We start from the raw sequence: 21,185 nt of genomic DNA, 5'->3' as shown, positions 1-21,185 counted from the left end.
CGTAGTAATTTCAAAAATTTTCCTACGCGCACACAGGATCATGTGATGCATAGCAACGAGAGGAGAGTGTTGTCTACGTACCCAACGCAGACCGACTGCGGAAGCGATGACACGACGTAGAGGAAGTAGTCGTACGTCTTCACGATCCAACCGATCAAGCACCGAAACTACGGCACCTCCGAGTTCGAGCACACGTTCAGCTCGATGACGATCCCCGGACTCCGATCCAGCAAAGTGTCGGAGAAGAGTTTTGTCAGCACGACGGCGTGGTGACGATCTTGATGAACTACAGCAGCAGGGCTTCGCCTAAACTCCGCTACAGTGTTATCGAGGAATATGGTGGCAGGGGGCACCGCACACGGCTAAGGAATCGATCACGTGGATCAACTTGTGTCAACTTGTGTGTTTAGAGGTGCCCCTGCCTCCGTATATAAAGGAGCCAAGGGGGGAGGGTGCACCGGCCAAGAGGGAGAGGCGCAGGAGGAGTCCTACTCCTACCGGGAGTAGGACTCCCCCCCCCCCAATCCTATTCCAACTAGGATTCCCAAGGGGGAAAGAGGGAGAGGGGTGGCCGGCCACCTCTCCTAGTCCTAATAGGAGTAGGGGAAGGGGGGAGGCGTGCAGCCCCCTTGGGCTGCCCCTTTCTCCTTTCCACTAAGGCCCATGATGGCCCATATGGCTCCCGGGGGGTTCCGGTAACCTCCCGGTAACCCGGTAAAATCCCGATTTCACCCGAAACACTTCCGATGTCCAAACATAGACTTCCAATATATCAATCTTTATGTCTCGACCATTTCGAGACTCCTCGTCATGTCCGTGATCACATCCGGGACTCCGAACAACCTTCGGTACATCAAAATGCATAAACTCATAATATAACTGTCATCGTAACCTTAAGCGTGCGGACCCTACGGGTTCGAGAACAATGTAGACATGACCGAGACACGTCTCCGGTCAATAACCAATAGCGGGACCTGGATGCCCATATTGGCTCCTACATATTCTACGAAGATCTTTATCGGTCAGACCGCATAACAACATACGTTGTTCCTTTGTCATCGGTATGTTACTTGCCCGAGATTTGATCGTCGGTATCCAATACCTAGTTCAATCTCGTTACCGGCAAGTCTCTTTACTCGTTCCGTAATACATCATCTCTCAACTAACATATTAGTTGTAATGCTTGCAAGGCTTATGTGATGTGTATTACCGAGAGGGCCCAGAGATACCTCTCCGACAATCGGAGTGACAAATCCTAATCTCGAAATACGCCAACCCAACATCGACCATTGGAGACACCTGTAGTACTCCTTTATAATCACCCAGTTACGTTGTGACGTTTGGTAGTACCCAAAGTGTTCCTCCGGTAAACGGGAGTTGCATAATCTCATAGTCATAGGAACATGTATAAGTCATGAAGAAAGCAATAGCAACATACTAAACGATCGGGTGCTAAGCTAATGGAATGGGTCATGTCAATCAGATCATTCTACTAATGATGTGACCTCGTTAATCAAATAACAACTCATTGTTCATGGTTAGGAAACATAACCATCTTTGATTAACGAGCTAGTCAAGTAGAGGCATACTAGTGACACTCTGTTTGTCTATGTATTCACACATGTATTATGTTTCCGGTAAATACATTTCTAGCATGAATAATAAACATTTATCATGATTATAAGGAAATAAATAATAACTTTATTATTGCCTCTAGGGCATATTTCCTTCAGTCTCCCACTTGCACTAGAGTCAATAATCTAGATTACACTGTAATGATTCTAACACCCATGGAGCCTTGGTGCTGATCATGTTTTGCTCGTGGAAGAGGCTTAGTCAACGGGTCTGCAACATTCAGATCCGTATGTATCTTGCAAATCTCTATGTCTCCCACCTGGACTAGATCCCGGATGGAGTTGAAGCGTCTCTTGATGTGTTTGGTCCTTTTGTGAAATCTGGATTCCTTTGCTAAGGCAATTGCACCAGTATTGTCACAAAAGATTTTCATTGGACCCGATGCACTAGGTATGACACCTAGATCGGATATGAACTCCTTCATCCAGACTCCTTCATTTGCTGCTTCCGAAGCAGCTATGTATTCCGCTTCACATGTAGATCCCGCTACGACGCTTTGTTTAGAACTGCACCAACTGACAGCTCCTCCGTTTAATGTAAACACGTATCCGGTTTGCGATTTAGAATCGTCCGGATCAGTGTCAAAGCTTGCATCAACGTAACCTTTTACGATGAGCTCTTTGTCACCTCCATATACGAGAAACATATCCTTAGTCCTTTTCAGGTATTTCAGGATGTTCTTGACCGCTGTCCAGTGATCCACTCCTGGATTACTTTGGTACCTCCCTGCTAAACTTATAGCAAGGCATACATCAGGTCTGGTACACAGCATTGCATACATGATAGATCCTATGGCTGATGCATAGGGAACATCTCTCATATTCTCTCTATCTTCTGCAGTGGTCGGGCATTGAGTCTTACTCAATTTCACACCTTGTAACACAGGCAAAAAACCTTTCTTTGCTTGATCCATTTTGAACTTCTTCAAAATTTTGTCAAGGTATGTGCTTTGTGAAAGTCCAATTAAGCGTCTTGATCTATCTCTATAGATCTTAATGCCTAATATGTAAGCAGCTTCACCGAGGTCTTTCATTGAAAAACTTTTATTCAAGTATCCCTTTATGCTATCCAGAAATTCTATATCATTTCCAATCAGTAATATGTCATCCACATATAATATCAGAAATGCTACAGAGCTCCCACTCACTTTCTTGTAAATACAGGCTTCTCCGAAAGTCTGTATAAAACCAAATGCTTTGATTACACTATCAAAACGTTTATTCCAACTCCGAGAGGCTTGCACCAGTCCATAAATGGATCGCTGGAGCTTGCACACTTTGTTAGCTCCCTTTGGATCGACAAAACCTTCTGGTTGCATCATATACAACTCTTCTTCCAGAAATCCATTCAGGAATGCAGTTTTGACATCCATTTGCCAAATTTCATAATCATAAAATGCGGCAATCGCTAACATGATTCGGACGGACTTAAGCATCGCTACGGGTGAGAAGGTCTCATCGTAGTCAATCCCTTGAACTTGTCGAAAACCTTTTGCGACAAGTCGAGCTTTGTAGACAGTAACATTACCATCAGCGTCAGTCTTCTTCTTAAAGATCCATTTATTCTCAATTGCTTGCCGATCATCGGGCAAGTCAACCAAAGTCCATACTTTGTTCTCATACATGGATCCCATCTCAGATTTCATGGCTTCAAGCCACTTTGCGGAATCTGGGCTCACCATCGCTTCTTCATAGTTCGTAGGTTCATCATGATCTAGTAGCATGACTTCCAGAACAGGATTTCCGTACCACTCTGGCGCGGATCTTACTCTGGTTGATCTACGTGGTTCAGTAGTATCTTGATCTGAAGTTTCATGATCATTATCATTGGCTTCCTCACTAACCGGTGTAGGTGTCACTGAAACAGTTTTCTGTGATGAACTACTCTCCAGTAAGGGAGCAGGTACAGTTACCTCGTCAAGTTCTACTTTCCTCCCACTCACTTCTTTCGAGAGAAACTCCTTCTCTAGAAATGATCCATTCTTAGCAACGAATGTCTTGCCTTCGGATCTGTGATAGAAGGTGTACCCAACAGTTTCCTTTGGGTATCCTATGAAGACACATTTCTCCGATTTGGGTTCGAGCTTATCAGGTTGAAGCTTTTTCACATAAGCATCGCAGCCCCAAACTTTAAGAAACGACAACTTTGGTTTCTTGCCAAACCATAGTTCATAAGGCGTCGTCTCAACGGATTTTGATGGTGCCCTATTTAACGTGAATGCGGCCGTCTCTAAAGCATAACCCCAAAATGATAGCAGTAAATCTGTAAGAGACATCATAGATCGCACCATATCTAGTAAAGTACGATTACGACGTTCGGACACACCATTGCGCTGTGGTGTTCCGGGTGGCGTGAGTTGTGAAACTATTCCACAGTTTTTCAAATGTACACCAAACTCGTAACTCAAATATTCTCCTCCATGATCAGATCGTAGAAACTTTATTTTCTTGTTACGATGATTTTCAACTTCACTCTGAAATTCTTTGAACTTTTCAAATGTTTCAGACTTATGCTTCATTAAGTAGATATATCCATATCTGCTCAAATCATCTGTGAAGGTGAGAAAATAACGATATCCGCCACGAGCCTCAATATTCATCGGACCACATACATCGGTATGTATGATTTCCAACAAATCTGTTGCTCTCTCCATAGTACCGGAGAACGGTGTTTTAGTCATCTTGCCCATGAGGCACGGTTCGCAAGTACCAAGTGATTCATAATCAAGTGGTTCCAAAAGTCCATTAGTATGGAGTTTCTTCATGCGTTTTACACCGATATGACCTAAACGACAGTGCCACAAATAAGTTGCACTTTCATTATCAACTCTGCATCTTTTGGTTTCAACATTATGAATATGTGTATTACTACTATCGAGATTCAGTAAGAATAGACCACTCTTCAAGGGTGCATGACCATAAAAGATATTACTCATATAAATAGAACAACCATTATTCTCTGATTTAAATGAATAACCGTCTCGCATTAAACAGGATCCAGATATAATGTTCATGCTCAACGCTGGCACCAAATAACAATTATTTAGGTCTAATATTAATCCCGAAGGTAGATGTAGAGGTAGCGTGCCGACCGCGATCACATCGACTTTGGAACCGTTTCCCACGCGCATCGTCACCTCGTCCTTTGCCAGTGCCCGCTTATTCTGTAGTCCCTGTTTCGAGTTGCAAATATTAGCAACAGAACCAGTATCAAATACCCAGGTGCTACTGCGAGCTCTAGTAAGGTACACATCAATAACATGTATATCATATATACCTTTGTTCACCTTGCCATCCTTCTTATCCGCCAAATACTTGGGGCAGTTCCGCTTCCAGTGACCAGTCTGCTTGCAGTAGAAGCACTCAGTTTCAGGCTTAGGTCCAGACTTGGGTTTCTTCTCTTGAGCAGCAACTTGCTTGCCGTTCTTTTTGAAGTTCCCCTTTTTCTTCTTTCCTTTGCCCTTTTTCTTGAAACTAGTGGTTTTGTTAACCATCAACACTTGATGCTCCTTTTTGATTTCTACTTCCGCAGCTTTCAGCATTGCGAAGAGCTCGGGAATAGTCTTGTTCATCCCTTGCATATTATAGTTCATCACGAAGCTCTTGTAGCTTGGTGGCAGTGATTGGAGAATTCTGTCGATGACGCAATCATCCGGAAGATTAACTCCCAATTGAATCAAGTGATTATTATACCCAGACATTTTGAGTATATGCTCACTGACAGAACTGTTCTCCTCCATCTTGCAGCTATAGAACTTATTGGAGACTTCATATCTCTCAATCCGGGCATTTGCTTGAAATATTAACTTCAACTCCTGGAACATCTCATATGCTCCATGACGTTCAAAACGTCGTTGAAGTCCCGATTCTAAGCCGTAAAGCATGGCACACTGAACTATTGAGTAGTCATCAGCTATGCTCTGCCAGACGTTCATAACATCTGGCGTTGCTCCAGCAGCAGGCCTGGCACCCAGCGGTGCTTCCAGGACGTAATTCTTCTGTGCAGCAATGAGGATAATCCTCAAGTTACGGACCCAGTCCGTGTAATTGCTACCATCATCTTTCAACTTTGCTTTCTCAAGGAACGCATTAAAATTTAACGGAACAACAGCACGAGCCATCTATCTACAATCAACATAAACAAGCATGATACTATCAGGGACTAAGTTCATGATAAATTTTAAGTTCAATTAATCATATTACTAAAGAACTCCCACTTAGATAGACATCCCTCTAATCCTCTAAGTGATCACGTGATCCAAATCAACTAAACCATAACCGATCATCACGTGAGATGGAGTAGTTTTCAATGGTGAACATCGTTATGTTGATCATATCTACTATATGATTCACGCTCGAACTTTCGGTCTCCGTGTTCCGAGGCCATATCTGCATATGCTAGGCTCGTCAAGTTTAACCTAAGTATTTTGCGTGTGCAAAACTGGCTTGCACCCGTTGTAGATGGACGTAGAGCTTATCACACCCGATCATCACGTGGTGTCTGGGCACGACGAACTTTGGCAACGGTGCATACTCAGGGAGAACAATTCTTGATAATTTAGTGAGAGATCATCTTATAATGCTACCGTCAATCAAAGCAAGATAAGATGCATAAAAAGATAAACATCACATGCAATCAATATAAGTGATATGATATGGCCATCATCATCTTGTGCTTGTGATCTCCATCTCCGAAGCACCGTCATGATCACCATCGTCACCGGCGCGACACCTTGATCTCCATCGTAGCATCGTTGTCGTCTCGCCAATCTTATGCTTCCACGACTATCACTACCGTTTAGTAATAAAGTAAAGCATTACATCGCGATTGCATTGCATACAATAAAGCGACAACCATATGGCTCCTGCCAGTTGCCGATAACTTGGTTACAAAACATGATCATTTCATACAATAAAATTCAGCATCATGCCTTGACCATATCACATCACAACATGCCCTGCAAAAACAAGTTAGACGTCCTCTACTTTGTTGTTGCATGTTTTACGTGGCTGCTACGGGCTTAAGTAAGAACCAATCTCACCTACGCATCAAAACCACAACGATAGTTTGTCAAATAGACTCCGTTTTAACCTTCACAAGGACCAGGCGTAGCCATACTTGGTTCAACTAAAGTTGGAGAGGCAGTCGCCCGCAAGCCATCTCTGTGCAAAGCACGTCGAGGGAACCGGTCTCGCGTAAGCGTACGCGTAAGGTTGGTCCGGGTCGTCTCGTCCAACAATACCGCCGAACCAAAGTATGACATGCTGGTAGGCAGTATGACTTGTATCGTCCACAACTTACTTGTGTTCTACTCGTGCATATAACATCAACATCAATAACCTGGCTCGGATGCCACTGTTGGGTTTCGTAGTAATTTCAAAAAATTTCCTATGCGCACACAGGATCATGTGATGCATAGCAACAAGAGGAGAGTGTTGTCTACGTACCCAACGCAGACCGACTGCGGAAGCGATGACACGACGTAGAGGAAGTAGTCGTACGTCTTCACGATCCAACCGATCAAGCACCGAAACTACGGCACCTCCGAGTTCGAGCACACGTTCAGCTCGATGACGATCCCCGGACTCCGATCCAGCAAAGTGTCGGAGAAGAGTTTCGTCAGCACGACGGCGTGGTGACGATCTTGATGAACTACAGCAGCAGGGCTTCGCCTAAACTCCGCTACAGTGTTATCGAGGAATATGGTGGCAGGGGGCACCGCACACGGCTAAGGAATCGATCACGTGGATCAACTTGTGTCAACTTGTGTGTTTAGAGGTGCCCCTGCCTCCGTATATAAAGGAGCCAAGGGGGGAGGGTGCGCCGGCCAAGAGGGAGAGGCGCAGGAGGAGTCCTACTCCTACCGGGAGTAGGACTCCCCCCCCCCCCCCAATCCTATTCCAACTAGGATTCCCAAGGGGGAAAGAGGGAGAGGGGTGGCCGGCCACCTCTCCTAGTCCTAATAGGACTAGGGGAAGGGGGGAGGCGTGCAGCCCCCTTGGGCTTCCCCTTTCTCCTTTCCACTAAGGCCCATGATGGCCCATATGGCTCCCGGGGGGTTCCGGTAACCTCCCGGTAACCCGGTAAAATCCCGATTTCACCCGGAACACTTCCGATGTCCAAACATAGACTTCCAATATATCAATCTTTATGTCTCGACCATTTCGAGACTCCTCGTCATGTCCGTGATCACATCCGGGACTCGGAACAACCTTCGGTACATCAAAATGCATAAACTCATAATATAACTGTCATCGTAACCTTAAGCGTGCGGACCCTACGGGTTCGAGAACAATGTAGACATGACCGAGACACGTCTCCGGTCAATAACCAATAGCGGGACCTGGATGCCCATATTGGCTCCTACATATTCTACGAAGATCTTTATCGGTCAGACCGCATAACAACATACGTTGTTCCCTTTGTCATCGGTATGTTACTTGCCCGAGATTTGATCGTCGGTATCCAATACCTAGTTCAATCTCGTTACCGGCAAGTCTCTTTACTCGTTCCGTAATACATCATCTCTCAACTAACATATTAGTTGTAATGCTTGCAAGGCTTATGTGATGTGTATTACCGAGAGGGCCCAGAGATACCTCTCCGACAATCGGAGTGACAAATCCTAATCTCGAAATACGCCAACCCAACATCGACCATTGGAGACACCTGTAGTACTCCTTTATAATCACCCAGTTACGTTGTGACGTTTGGTAGTACCCAAAGTGTTCCTCCGGTAAACGGGAGTTGCATAATCTCATAGTCATAGGAACATGTATAAGTCATGAAGAAAGCAATAGCAACATACTAAACGATCGGGTGCTAAGCTAATGGAATGGGTCATGTCAATCAGATCATTCTACTAATGATGTGACCTCGTTAATCAAATAACAACTCATTGTTCATGGTTAGGAAACATAACCATCTTTGATTAACGAGCTAGTCAAGTAGAGGCATACTAGTGACACTCTGTTTGTCTATGTATTCACACATGTATTATGTTTCCGGTAAATACATTTCTAGCATGAATAATAAACATTTATCATGATTATAAGGAAATAAATAATAACTTTATTATTGCCTCTAGGGCATATTTCCTTCATCGCGTACCCGTCGAGGACGTGCCAGAGAGCTCCACTGGCAAGAGCAAGAAATCCAAGGCTGCACCACCAGAGAGCAAGAAGGTGCTCGTCAAGGAGGATGGCATGGGCAGATCTTTCACTATAAGCTCCACCCTCGATAGCAAATAGGAAACCGTGCTCGTCACCTTCATGCGAACGAATGTCGATGTGTTTGCATGGCAAGCATCTAACATCCCCGGCGTTCCCAGGGAGGTGATTGAGCACCACCTTGTTGTTTGTCCTCATGCGCGGCCCGTCAAGCAAAAGCTCAGGAAGCAAGCTTTGGAGCGGCAAGAGTTCGTCATCGAGGAGATTAGGAAGTTGGAAGCGGCAGGCTTGGTCAGAGGAGTGCTCCACCCAACATGGTTGGCTAATCTGGTGGTGGTGCGCAAGGCAAACGGGAAATGGAGGTTGTGCATTGATTATACAGATATAAATAAAGCCTGCCCAAAGGATCCTTTCCCTTTGCCGTGCATTGACCAGATCATGGACTCCACTGCCGAGTGCGACCTGTTGTCGTTCCTTGACGCCTATTCAAGATACCACCAAATTTTTATGATGAAGAGAAGACCGCCTTTATCACCCCATGTGGTACGTATTGTTTTATACGAATGCCTTTCGGGTTGAAAAGTGCTGGTTCGACATTTGCAAGAGCGGTTCATATTGGTTTTGAGCCCCAGCTCCATAGAAATATGGACGCTTACATGGATGACATAGTGGTCAAAACCAAGGACAAGGCAACACTCATGCAAGATTTGGAATAAACATTTGCAAATTTGCGCAAGATCAACCTCAAGCTCAACCCTAAGAAGTGTGTGTTCGGTGTCCAATCCAGCAAACTTCTCGGGTTCTTTGTGTCTCAACGGGGGATTGAGGCGAACCCCGACAAGATCAAAGCGATTGAGCAGATTGAGGCACCAAGGCGAGTCAAAGATGTGTGTCGACTTCTTGGCTGCGTTGCTGCTTTGAGTAGGTTCATCTCCAAGTCTGTTGAGCGCGCCCTTCCCTTTTTGAAGATTTTGAAAAAGGCAGGGCCCATGAAATGGACCCCGGAGGCCGAGGCAGCGCTGCAGGATTTGAAGAGGTACCTCTCCTCTATGCCAATACTTGTTGCGCCTAAACTGCAAGAGTCGTTGCTGCAATATCTAGCGGCAACGAATAAAGTGGTCAGTGCTGCGCTAGTGGCGCAGAGGGAGGTTGACGAAGAGGCGGTAGCAGTGGCAAGACTGTCGGATGACGAGCCAGGGCTCCCCCTGACAGTGTCTGGTACCGGCAAGGCAGGACCCCCGGCAGAGTCTGGCACTGGCAAGGCAGGAGCCCCGACAGAGTCTGGCGCCTGTGATGCAGGATTTGCGCAAGCAAACAAAGTGGTACAGAGGAAGAAGATGATGCAGCACCCAATTTACTTTGTCAGCTCCCTCTTGCAGGGGGCTAGATCAAGATACTCGGGTGTGCAGAAGTTGCTCTTCGGCCTCCTTATGGCCTCGAGGAAGCTGCGTCATTATTTTCAAGCACATGAGATCACCTTCATCACTCGCCTCCCGTTGCAACGGATCTTGCACAACCCGGATGCAACCGAAAGGATAGTGGAATGGGCGTTGGAACTGTCAAGCTTTCATCTTAGGTTTGAAAGCACTTCAATGATCCAGAGCAGAGTCTTGGCGGAGTTCATTGCAGAATGGACCTCAACGCCTGACAAAGAAATTCAAGAGACCACTCTCCCTGGCAAGGAAACAAGCCAAAACTGGATTGTATACTTTGATGGGGCTTTCTCGCTACAAGGCACCGGTGTCGGCGTGCTACTTGTCGCGCCCATTGGCGAGCACCTCAAGTACATAGTCCAAATGCACTTTCCCCAGGAGAGATTGACGAACAACACCGTGGAGTATGAGGGGCTGCTTGCCGGTCTCAGGATCGCGGTGGACCTTGGGATCAAAAAATTGATCGTCCATGGGGATTCGCAACTCGTACTGAAGCAAGTGAACAAGGATTATCAGAACCTGCTGATGGAAGCTTATGTAGATGAAGTTGGAAGAGCGTTTTGACGGTCTACAAGCAGAGCATGTTCCTCAAGCAGAGAATAGCATTGCTGACGACCTGTCAAAATGTGTTGCCCTCAAGTTACCCATGGAACCAGGGACCTTTGTGCTCCAATTGACTCAGCCATCCGTTGAACCATCGGCAGGACAGAATAAGCGAAGGAAATCAGGCCCCGGCAAGTCCTTTCCCACCGAGCTCCCAGGAGCCGCCAACAAGGATGTTGCCAGGGACGCCAAGCTTGCCGGGGAGCGACAGGCTCTAGCAGGGCCTCAAGCCCTTGTTGTGCAGACAATTGCTCCCGCGGCGGAAGACATGCCTCTAGTTCTAGCCATCGAGCCTCAGGCCCTGGCATGAACGCGGCACACCGTTCAGTTCCTCCAAACAGGGGAACTCCCTGAGGAACAAGAAGAAGCGGAAAGAGTAGCCTGGCGATCTGGCATGTACCAGTTTGTGGACGACGTCCTATACTGAAAAGACCGAACGGTGTGAAATTGAAGTGCATTCCCTGAGAGGACGAACTAGAGCTGTTGGCAGAGTACATGGAGGCATATGTGGCTCTCACATAGGATCAAGAGCCCTTGCCGGCAAAGCATTCCGTCAAGGTTTCTTTTGGCTCACGGCCCTCTAGGATGCAACTGCACTAGTAATCAAGTGTGAAGCATGTCAGTTCCATTTGAAGAAACTCCATCAACCAGCTCAAGCTCTTTAGACAATCCCTCTTTCCTGGCCATTTTTGGTCTGGGGGCTCGACATATTGGGCCCCTTTCCCCGTGTTGTCGGGGGCTTTGAGTACTTGTACGTTGCAATCAACAAGTTCACAATGTGGCCAGAAGTGGAAGCAGTGAGAAAGGTGACAGCACAATCAGTCGTCAAGTTCTTCAAGGGACTAGTTTGCCGCTTTGGTGTGCCGAATCGGGTCATCACCGACAACGGCACAAAGTTCACAAGTCGCACCTTCATGCAATACATCCAGGACCTCGGCACCAAGGTATGTTTTGCTTCTGTTGGACATCCACGAAGCAACGGCCATGCGGAAAGAGCAAATGCTGAAGTGTTCCAAGGCCTCGGTACGAAGACTTTTGACAGGCTGCATAAGTGCTGAAGACGCTAGATTGACGAGTTGTCAGCGGTTCTTTGGTCGATTAGGACAACGCCAAATCGAGCCACCGGCCAGACACCCTTCTCCCTCGTGTACGGGGCAGAAGCAGTTCTCCCCATAGAACCCACATACGGATCACCTCGAGTGCTCGCTTATGATGAGCTTGAGCAAGAGCAGTTGCGGCAAGATGACGCTATGCTCCTTGAGGAAGATCGTCTTCAGGCTGCTGTGCAAGCTGCGTGCTACCAGCAAGCCTTGCGCCCCTACCATAGCCGCAAGGTTCATGATCGAAGCTTTGAGGAAGGCGACCTTGTTCTTCGGTGCGTTCAGTCGGCCAAGAATTCCAACAAATTGACGCCAAAGTGGGAAGGCCCTTATCAGGTAATATGAGTCACCAAGCCCGGCGCAGTAAGCCTGGAGACCTAAGATGGTATTTCAGTGAGCAACTCCTTGAACATCAAACATCTTCGCAAGTTTTACCCATAAGGCGCGGTTGCCAGGCCCCTCGGTAGACCACTTTTTGTACAAGCCTTGCCGGCAAGGCATGTAACCCTTAGTACAAAGCCAGGCGCAGACCCTAAGCAATAGATGAATAAATGAAGCGCTGGTACCCTAAGAACTAGCATGCATGCTAGGTTCAGTTTCTCTCTTTGGTAGGGTTGATAGTGCTTAGCGGCAACTAACCCCTAGCATAGAGGTCGAGTGTGTGTCTTTCTGTCCCTTCCAGTCCTTTTTGGTTCGCGGGCTGCTCGGGCGCTTTAGCCGAACTTTTTAAAGGAAAGGAGATGAACTGATGCCCCGACCCCGGCAAGCCAAGGCTGCCGGGAGCAGTAGATTCAGATAAGTCCTTTTTCTCCCCCGTTGTGTACTTCCGTATGAAACTTCCCATGCCACCGTGCTCCCTCCTTCCTATACCCAAAATCCCTTTTGGGCTGGAATTTGGTTGTACTTGCGGTGGAAGGGAGACAAATGAAGGGCCTAATCCTACTTTGCCCCTACCTCCGCCAAGGGCGTGAGTGTAGTCGTGCTATGGAGCGGGAGGACAGAAAGGCCTGTTGCCGGGGGACGATGTTTACTTAAGTAACAACGACTCGTTCCTTGATGTGAGCCTCACTCACGCACAAAAGAACCCTGCAAACACCGTTTTCTTCATTAATACATTGGTTAACAAGTACAATTCATACAGAATATAGACATGAGCAAGGGGTTACAAGGTTTAAATTCAACAAGTGTCCGCAGACTTAACATCTAAAAAAAGATAAGATGCCCGTAATCCCTTTCTTGTCCCTCTCCTCAGGAAGCGGACCAAGATAGCAGAAGGGCAAAAAGAGTGCCTAGGCGAGGTACACGTGGAAGAAGACACCAAGAGAACATCCCGGCGGCAATCCAGAAGAGGGCTGGTGATGATGGTGCCGGGAGAGGAGCCGGAAGATGAGGCAGCGGGCCGGCAATACGAGACGAAGGCATCAATGCCATCATACTCCGACTTGATGGCCCACCACCCGCCTTCTTTGTCTTCTCCGGCCTTCCAACGCCAGCTGCCAGGAGCGGCGGCCCCAAGAAGTTCAAGGATCTGGCTTGAGAAGCCACCGCCAGGAACTACCCCTCGGCAAATCGCTCCGCCGGGAAGAAGGCCAGGTACAGATGATGGTGCTGCCGGCGTCGCCCGGGGATAGTGTATCCAATGCCTAGTCGGAGCCGTCCCCATCATCTTCCCCACCGGTCTCCTCCTCGCCACTGTCGCCCGAGGAGGAGCTTTCGTCATCGGTCGAGCTCTCCACGCAGCACCCTAACCTGATTCCCGAGTGCCCGAAGACCTTGATGGAGAGCAGGTCAGCCTCCATTAATTTGAAGCAGAGGACATGCCCCTTCATCAGGCAGTGAGCGTGTGCGAAGGTTTTCTAGCCAAGACAAAGAAGCATTACATGAGGGACGGGGAACTCTACGTTCGCCCACATGTCGTCGTTGCAACATCCCTTCATGTGAAGCCTCAAACTCGGCGGCTGGTCAACCTCCAGCACCCTCGCGAATGCCTCGGGAAGGGAAAGACGACTATGCGGCGGTTCGCGCAGCTGCAAGATGAACTCCAGCGCCGTGTCCCCAACATGGTCGCTTAACAAAGTGGGAGGAGACAGCGGCACCGCAAGTGCCCCACTTCCGCGCCCACTTCTGCCTCGACCACCTCGCCGACCGCGACCATGCCCAGCACTTCCGCCTTGAGCGCGTGGCTCTTCCTTAACCGCCGTGGCTCTCTGGCAAGAGGTATATCTAGTCGCCTCCGCAGGAGGGCGGCCGCGACCGCACCTTCTTGGCATGATGGTGGATGAAGAACAGAGAAGAAGAGAAGATGCGAAGGGATGCCCTCCTTCCCCCCCCCCCCCCCCCCGACCTCCCTTTTATAGCCAGGCAAGGAGGACTGGGGGCTGGCCCTATACCTTCACTGAAGGGCCCTTTCGAGTCTGGATCATTAAGGCCATTAGCAACGAGCGAGGTCGTCGATCGCCCTCCCCGCGCCAATCAAAGGCGCATGGGTATCTGCCATGGCACGCCTTTCCATATCCCGCGTGCCCGCCACCTACCCTATGCCGTGCATGCGGCGTACGTGGCGAAAAAGGCGGGCATAGTGGGAAATGTGGAACGATGATTACCATCCCGTGAATAAAGGCTACTAGTGGACCCGTTGCGCCAAATGGTGCAGAGAACTGCTGATTACATGTTAGCGATGAAAAGAAATCCATGGTTTAGTTGATTTCGTTACGGGCAAGCACATATGGCAACAGATTTAATCTTTCTTTGTTGAGGAAAGCGGGGGCTTGCTGTCTACTCCCTCCGTTCCTAAATGTAAGTCTTTGTAGAGATTCCACTATAAACCACATACGGATGTATATAGATGTATTTTAAGTTTAGATTCATTCATTTTGCTCCGTATATAGTCCATCTAGTGGAATCTCTACAAAGACTTATATTTAGGAACGGAGGGAGTACAATAGATGTATATACACATTTAAATTTGGTAGCATAGAGTTCTATTTAGAACATAGATGTATATATATGTTGTGAATTACATGTTAATGTTCACATCTATTTGTGAAGTGTTGTGAATCAATATAGAAATATTCTCGATCATTTGCAAGATGATAAAATCAATGCTTAGAAACATTAAACTTTTCAAACCATGTTTTTTTTGTTTAATTTAGGAGAATATGATGTTGACTAAAGAGTTGCTAGCGAAAAAGTACTTAGGAATGAGTCAGCAATTAACAGATCCAATACACTCAAGTGACACAATAATGCTTACTTAAGATAATGATAGCATAAATCACTGTGCCCAATTCTTAATAAGAGTGGTCAATTACATCATATAGTAATTTGGATATAATAGAAGAGGTAGAATACGATAACACAGACGGAAGTCGACAAGACTAATTTAACAAAAAACGTCTTTCCTTGTAAACAAAAGATGGTTGAAATTTTTTTATCTTGTTCATGAGCCCTTTCTTCACTGGTCACTGGCGTGGGTGTAATCCATGCTTCCGTGAAACAATGCTCTCCTTTGGACATGTAACATAAGAACTATCTGCTAAAAAGACAAAAGATTAATGCATTTTCCTTACTACATGTGTTAAACCATCAAAGTAAACAATTCTGCATTTGTATGGGTACAAGCATAGAAGAAATAAAACTCCACATTCGTCATGGCTTAGTTGCATTGTTGCATACTATTGCATTAATAACCATATACACAGCTTCACCCGCAAAAAAAAATATACACAGTTATTATCCCATTCACGTATTTTCTTAAGAGCCACATCATAATTCAATCACATTTTTATTTCCTGCTTCGAATCATGCTACTATAAATAACAAAGGGGACATCTCCTAGCAAGAATATCAATACATGTATAGAAATTAAAGTAACAAATGTAGATATGGCCATGGACAAATCAGTGACATATCTTCATCCCGGAGTGCACTCTATGTATAGCCATATACGCATTTTCATTTCCAGGGTACATCATAGATATATGAAAATAAATTGTAATGCATATTTTGTTGGCATCACATACTTGTACACGATAATCAGCCTTTGGTAATTCTAAATCTCTTACCATAGCATCCAATATAATTCTATAAGGAACTTTGAGTACTGCTAGAGCACTCTATGGTTTTCAATGACACGAGATAATAGTTTCATTTAGTTTCTAATAGCACAGAAGCACTATCGACCAACTAAAAGCATATTGCACATTGCACTAATCTTGCATAGCTAAGCAGGAAGAAAACAACAGAAATCAAGACTGGAGGGGGGAGAAAGATTGGACGAACAGGCCATACCTATTGTGATTCCTCTGCTCCATATGGAAGCCATCATCGTACGCCGCCGCTTCCATGAGCCACCGGGGAAAGAGGAGGCATGCGTATGTGGGCCGGCCAGATCCGGTTGATGCTTCCATGGAGGCTCGAATTATCACACACTGCTGAGTTTAATATAAGAAAAAAACTTCTAAGCTAAATAGGTGTAATGCTCCCTGAAATAAGATATGTAGCTACATTCTATCTGCAGACCACTGCCTTGATTCCTGAATCACATTAATCAAGATGATAGTGGCAGCAGGAAACTACTCATGTTAATCACTTGAAGATAGGACAGAACAATAATTTATCTCTTGGCAAGTTTGGAAAATACAGTATGCCAAGATCATGTACCTCGATCAAGGGCTCTGATATGTTAACATTAAGCTGCTTGCTTGAATTTAGCAACACATAGTACTGGGAGATACATCCAGTGCATGATCAGCATATTTCAAAGTATATTTAACTAAATATATGAGGGCTCTATGAAAGGCTCCCACATAACCTACACACATATAAATTGTTATTCCTTTACCATAAAAAACATGATACATCGGACAGCAAGGAATCATAACTTTGCCTTGTCGATGTTGTTGTAATTTATCAGAAAGTCAACAAAAGCAGAAACTTCAATCTCAACACCCATTTGACAAAATTGCAGTGACGAGTTCTTCACCAAGATCTCTATAACAGGCCCATGACTGCTCCACTGTCAAGAAAGCATTACCAAAAACCAGAATTAGCCAAATGTTGAAGCTGAAAAAGAGGATACGCCAATCAATATATTTGAGTACCAAAAAAAGGACATGTAGACATAAAACAACTGTTGTCTGATCAATTAAAAAATGGATGATTTTTTTTGTTAGGTACAAAGTAAACTTCAAAGTCATCTTACAGATTTAGTTGCAAGGTTAACCAAGCAAAGCGAATGATCCATTACTGCTGAAGGTACATAATAGTGTTTGGATGGCACCAGCTAATGTTTCATCCTGTGATATTTTTTACATTATTCAGCTCGCTTCAATACTTCATAGTGCTCCTTTCTTAAAAGCAATATATCTTCATTTCAACATTACCATAGAAAATATCCTATCAAAACATGCTCGGCACATATCAAAAACCACATATATATCTTTATTTGATCATGGAAAAAGATGAAACACACATGAGCATGTAGATGTGAACATATCAAATACTTGTTTTCATGAATATCTTGAAGTATCACAGTCCTATACTTTTTTTTGCTGGAAATCACAGTCCTATACTAAAAGGCTGATCTACAAATAAGTAAATAAATTATTTCTTTCTTATACATCATATCAATGTACAGAATCCCAGCCTGCAAATAAAAATTCTCAGATATGTGCATTGATCTTTTTTGCTGTTATTATCCTGGCCTCTATCTCATCTTTTACTGTTAGTTTATACTTCAAAGTAAAATACATGACATTGGTCTTCATATATATACATGTCAATAATTATTTTTGGTCGAAAGTAGCATAATCTAAATGATTGTTGGGTTATTCCGCTGTATTGGTATAATTTAGGTGATGACATACAGTCAAATATCATAAACTATGTACTGTCATATTCACATTTATATTTTGCTAATGCCCACTACAAAAAACAAATTGTAACTCGCTAGTCTAAGCGATGTTGGTTCTTCTGTAAACATCTCTACCTTTTACATGGTTGTCCTTCATCTGTTTTGATGAAAACTGAACAAGATTGCTTTCTCCTCGTCATACTGAAGCTCGTCCATTCATTTTCGTCCAAGCTAAAGATAACCTGCAAATAAGAAACAACAGACAACTACAGAATCTGTTAGAGCCCAAATTAGTTAATCAAATTTTAAAAGATCAAAAACTACCAATGTGACACTAATTTACTGCCAGGCAGGTTACATTCAACGAGAATGAATCTGGCCTTTAGTTGCTGGCCACGTGGGGGTCGCTGGCCTCATGGGGCACAACTTGCGATTCCTGTGCTTAAACGTTGTCTGCAACCAGCAGCCATAGCCTGGAGGATCATGACTCGTCTCCGCCTTTTTGGCCTACGCATGTCGAGGGTGGAGAAGACTGAGAAGCAAGTGATATTAAATCCCGCTATCCATGAAGCATATAAACATACATATCACAATGGGTAGGGATAATGAATAGAAAACTACAAAAGCTAAAACAAATTGTAGAATTTCATATGGGATACCACATGCATCGAACTGCAAATAGCAAGAAACCAAAGCAGAACTCCGCCTCCTAAAGAAGAGCTTCAATAAACTTAAACTGTCATCCTATCAACTAATCTATATAGACGAGAACCTTCCGAAATGTCAGCCTCTCAGCCAAGATCCTGATGATATTCAGACCTTGACCAAAAGGAAGTAACTTCATCAGTCGTGACCTATGACACATATATTTCAAAATCAAAACCAAAAGAAGTAACTTCATGAGTTGTGACCTATGAGCAAGTATATATCTGAATAGCAGCTGAAAAGAAGTCAATCTCTGAAGGTTCTTGCCATATGTATGCCGGCTAGACATCTTTGCTTCAAGCAAATCTTTTAGTGCTTTTATGTTTATGCATCTCAAATTCTTTCCATTTGCATCCCTTCTTCTGCTAGTTAATACAAACACCTAACTAAAATACATTTGGAAAGGTCTAGAGGGATCTCAGGAGAAATTCAATGATATTAGCAAAAAGTTATGCATAGAGGAGGCACCTATTTGTCACATGCAATTCTTATTACATCCAGTCCTTCATCCAGCGCAGCAATATGGATCCATATCCATAATTGGCGTTGTAATGAACTGCGGTTTCTTTCAAAAACTTAGTCTGAGAATTGGACAAATATGCTTGTGTGTACAACAGGAAGAGTGAGCGTGGGGGGCATCGAGTTACCACGGCCTCCAAAACTGGTATAACAACGGAAACAGGCATACACATCCTGCTCACACGCATACACGAAATATAAGCAGCACGAGAAAGAACAACACACAACGCCCGACCATATCCGGAACATTTAAACGATCAGCACGACATACAGATATTTAAAAGACTACCAAGGCAGACATGACATAGAAGATACTGAAAGTATAACACACACATGTAGTAGAAAGGAAAGAAGAAAACCTTGATGAGTCGAACTACGCAGCGACAGAAGAGATCGTACAACCTGCGGAATACACAAAAAACAGCCGGTCAGAGCACAACGACACATAGGCATGCAATGAACAGTCACCGATCACAAAAGCAACAGAACAGCCTATTTACCTGAGGCAGCAAGCAGAAGCACGTTGGTTAAGCAACAGGACGGACAAGAAGAAGAAGCGCCAGCGATAGGAGAAGTAGGCTGAATCGTAGAACAAGCGTCAGCACACACGCATTTCATCAAACATCCTATAGGCAAGCACAAGAGGAGTGGACTAACCTCAATGAGAAGGAGAGATGGACCCCGGGCTCGATGCAAGCGACAACAGGAAACTGTACCAAACTGCGCATGAATGAAACGAAGGCAAACATGCGAAATTAGCAGGACGAATCCAAAACAGTGGCGAAGAACATCCGAACCAGAGAAGGACGAACCTCAACCAGCGGCAACCATCGAGCAGAGGAGGCCCATCAGAACAGAGCATGGGGCTGCCGCATCTCGGCCACCATGCGACACACCGAGGCAAAATATCCCGGTCCATCTCTCCTTTCCCGTCACAGTTACATTCATCTTTGACTAACATGATTAGCACATCAACCGAGAAAATAAGAGGAACGATGAACATCACATGAAAAAAACAAGAATGATAAACATCACCTGAATAGGAGACGAGGTAGATCGATTGGGCTATTTGTCCTCGGCTGCCAGCGGCGTGGTCGGAGGGCGATTCTTCTCCCAGCCGGCAGCGGCGGCCCAGAGATCTTTGTCGACCACGCGCATGGCGCGGAACAGCTTGTCGTGGCGGGAGGCGGCGGGGCCGTGGCGGCCGCCTGGACGAGGCCCTTGGCTCGGTCGCGGTACTCGCTGAAGGCGTCGAGGCAGCGGTGGAGGTCCAAGAGCACGCGGAACAGCTCATTGTGGCGGGAGGCGCGGGGCCGAGGCCGGCGGCGGCCACCTGGACGAGGCCCTCGGCTCGGTCGCAGGACTCGCTGAAGCGTCAACGCAGCGGTGGAGGTCTGTGAGCGCCACCGTGCACCCGGGCTCACGGACGGCGACGGCCGCGGAGTCGACCAGGGCGTCATAGGCGCCAGTCCATCTCTCTGTCCAAGTGCGCAGATGGAGGTGAGGCACACACGATGCATCGGGTAGCTGCAGTCCATCTTCTCTCTCCAACTGCAAATGCAGACGAGAGACACAGAAGTAGCAGCCGACGAGCGGGACCAGAACAGCGGCGGCCCACCCGTCATCGCGCTAGTACAAATGCGTATGCATAATCTGAGTGCACATGTGTCGACCCACCCCTCTGCCCCTCTGCAGCTGACGCAGGACACAGAAACTCCCCGCGACGCAGGACGCGGGAAGCGCGGGAGGAGCGCCGCGCCGGCCGTGGTTGACCGAGGTACCCAGGAAATACCCTATATTATGAGACATGAGCCACCGCAGCTGATGAGCGGGACCGGGGGCAGCACTGGCCCACCCGTCATGAAGACAGCACAAGCGCGGGCGCAAAAGACGGGTGCACATGCACCGACTAACCCTTCTGCGGCTCCCCCGCGACACAAAGCGCGCCCACGCGGCGCGGCAGGTTTGGCTGCCCCGCGCACCCAAAAAATTGGCACCCAGCCAATTGGATCCAGCCCGAGCCCCACATGTCATCTCCCGTTCAAGATCTATCATCCGGTGAAAACCCAGCGAACAATTTACAGCGAACATCCAACGGACAGGAGTGAGAAAAAAGACCGCGTTGACCAAAATCGAACGGCTAACGAAGCTTGCCATCGAGGGAGCT

The 21,185-nt window shown here is 46.1% G+C and overlaps 1 long non-coding RNA gene across 8 annotated transcripts; it reads right to left on the bottom strand.

The window, feature by feature from the left end:
• Positions 1-15,189: 15,189 nt before the first annotated feature.
• Positions 15,190-20,627, bottom strand: LOC123091787 (uncharacterized). Of its 8 annotated transcripts, none has more exons than XR_006443496.1 (8): positions 19,831-20,627; positions 19,676-19,738; positions 19,519-19,597; positions 19,378-19,420; positions 17,930-18,301; positions 16,603-16,957; positions 16,231-16,370; positions 15,190-15,475 (listed from the first exon to the last, which is right to left on the bottom strand). It is a non-coding gene; the product is annotated as an uncharacterized lncRNA (long non-coding RNA). The 8 variants fall into 8 exon arrangements; XR_006443492.1 differs by having other exon boundaries at positions 15,190-15,472; positions 16,231-16,957; positions 17,930-18,036; positions 18,119-18,301; positions 19,831-20,622; XR_006443491.1 differs by having other exon boundaries at positions 15,190-15,472; positions 16,231-16,373; positions 19,831-20,621.
• Between the last annotated feature and the right edge of the window lie 558 nt (positions 20,628-21,185).

The sequence above is a fragment of the Triticum aestivum genome, chromosome 4B (genome assembly GCF_018294505.1).
Source record: "Triticum aestivum cultivar Chinese Spring chromosome 4B, IWGSC CS RefSeq v2.1, whole genome shotgun sequence".
NCBI classification, from domain to species: Eukaryota; Viridiplantae; Streptophyta; class Magnoliopsida; order Poales; family Poaceae; genus Triticum; species Triticum aestivum.
The sequence above is the reverse complement of the archived record's forward strand: the minus strand, read 5'-3'. Positions and strand labels throughout refer to the sequence as shown.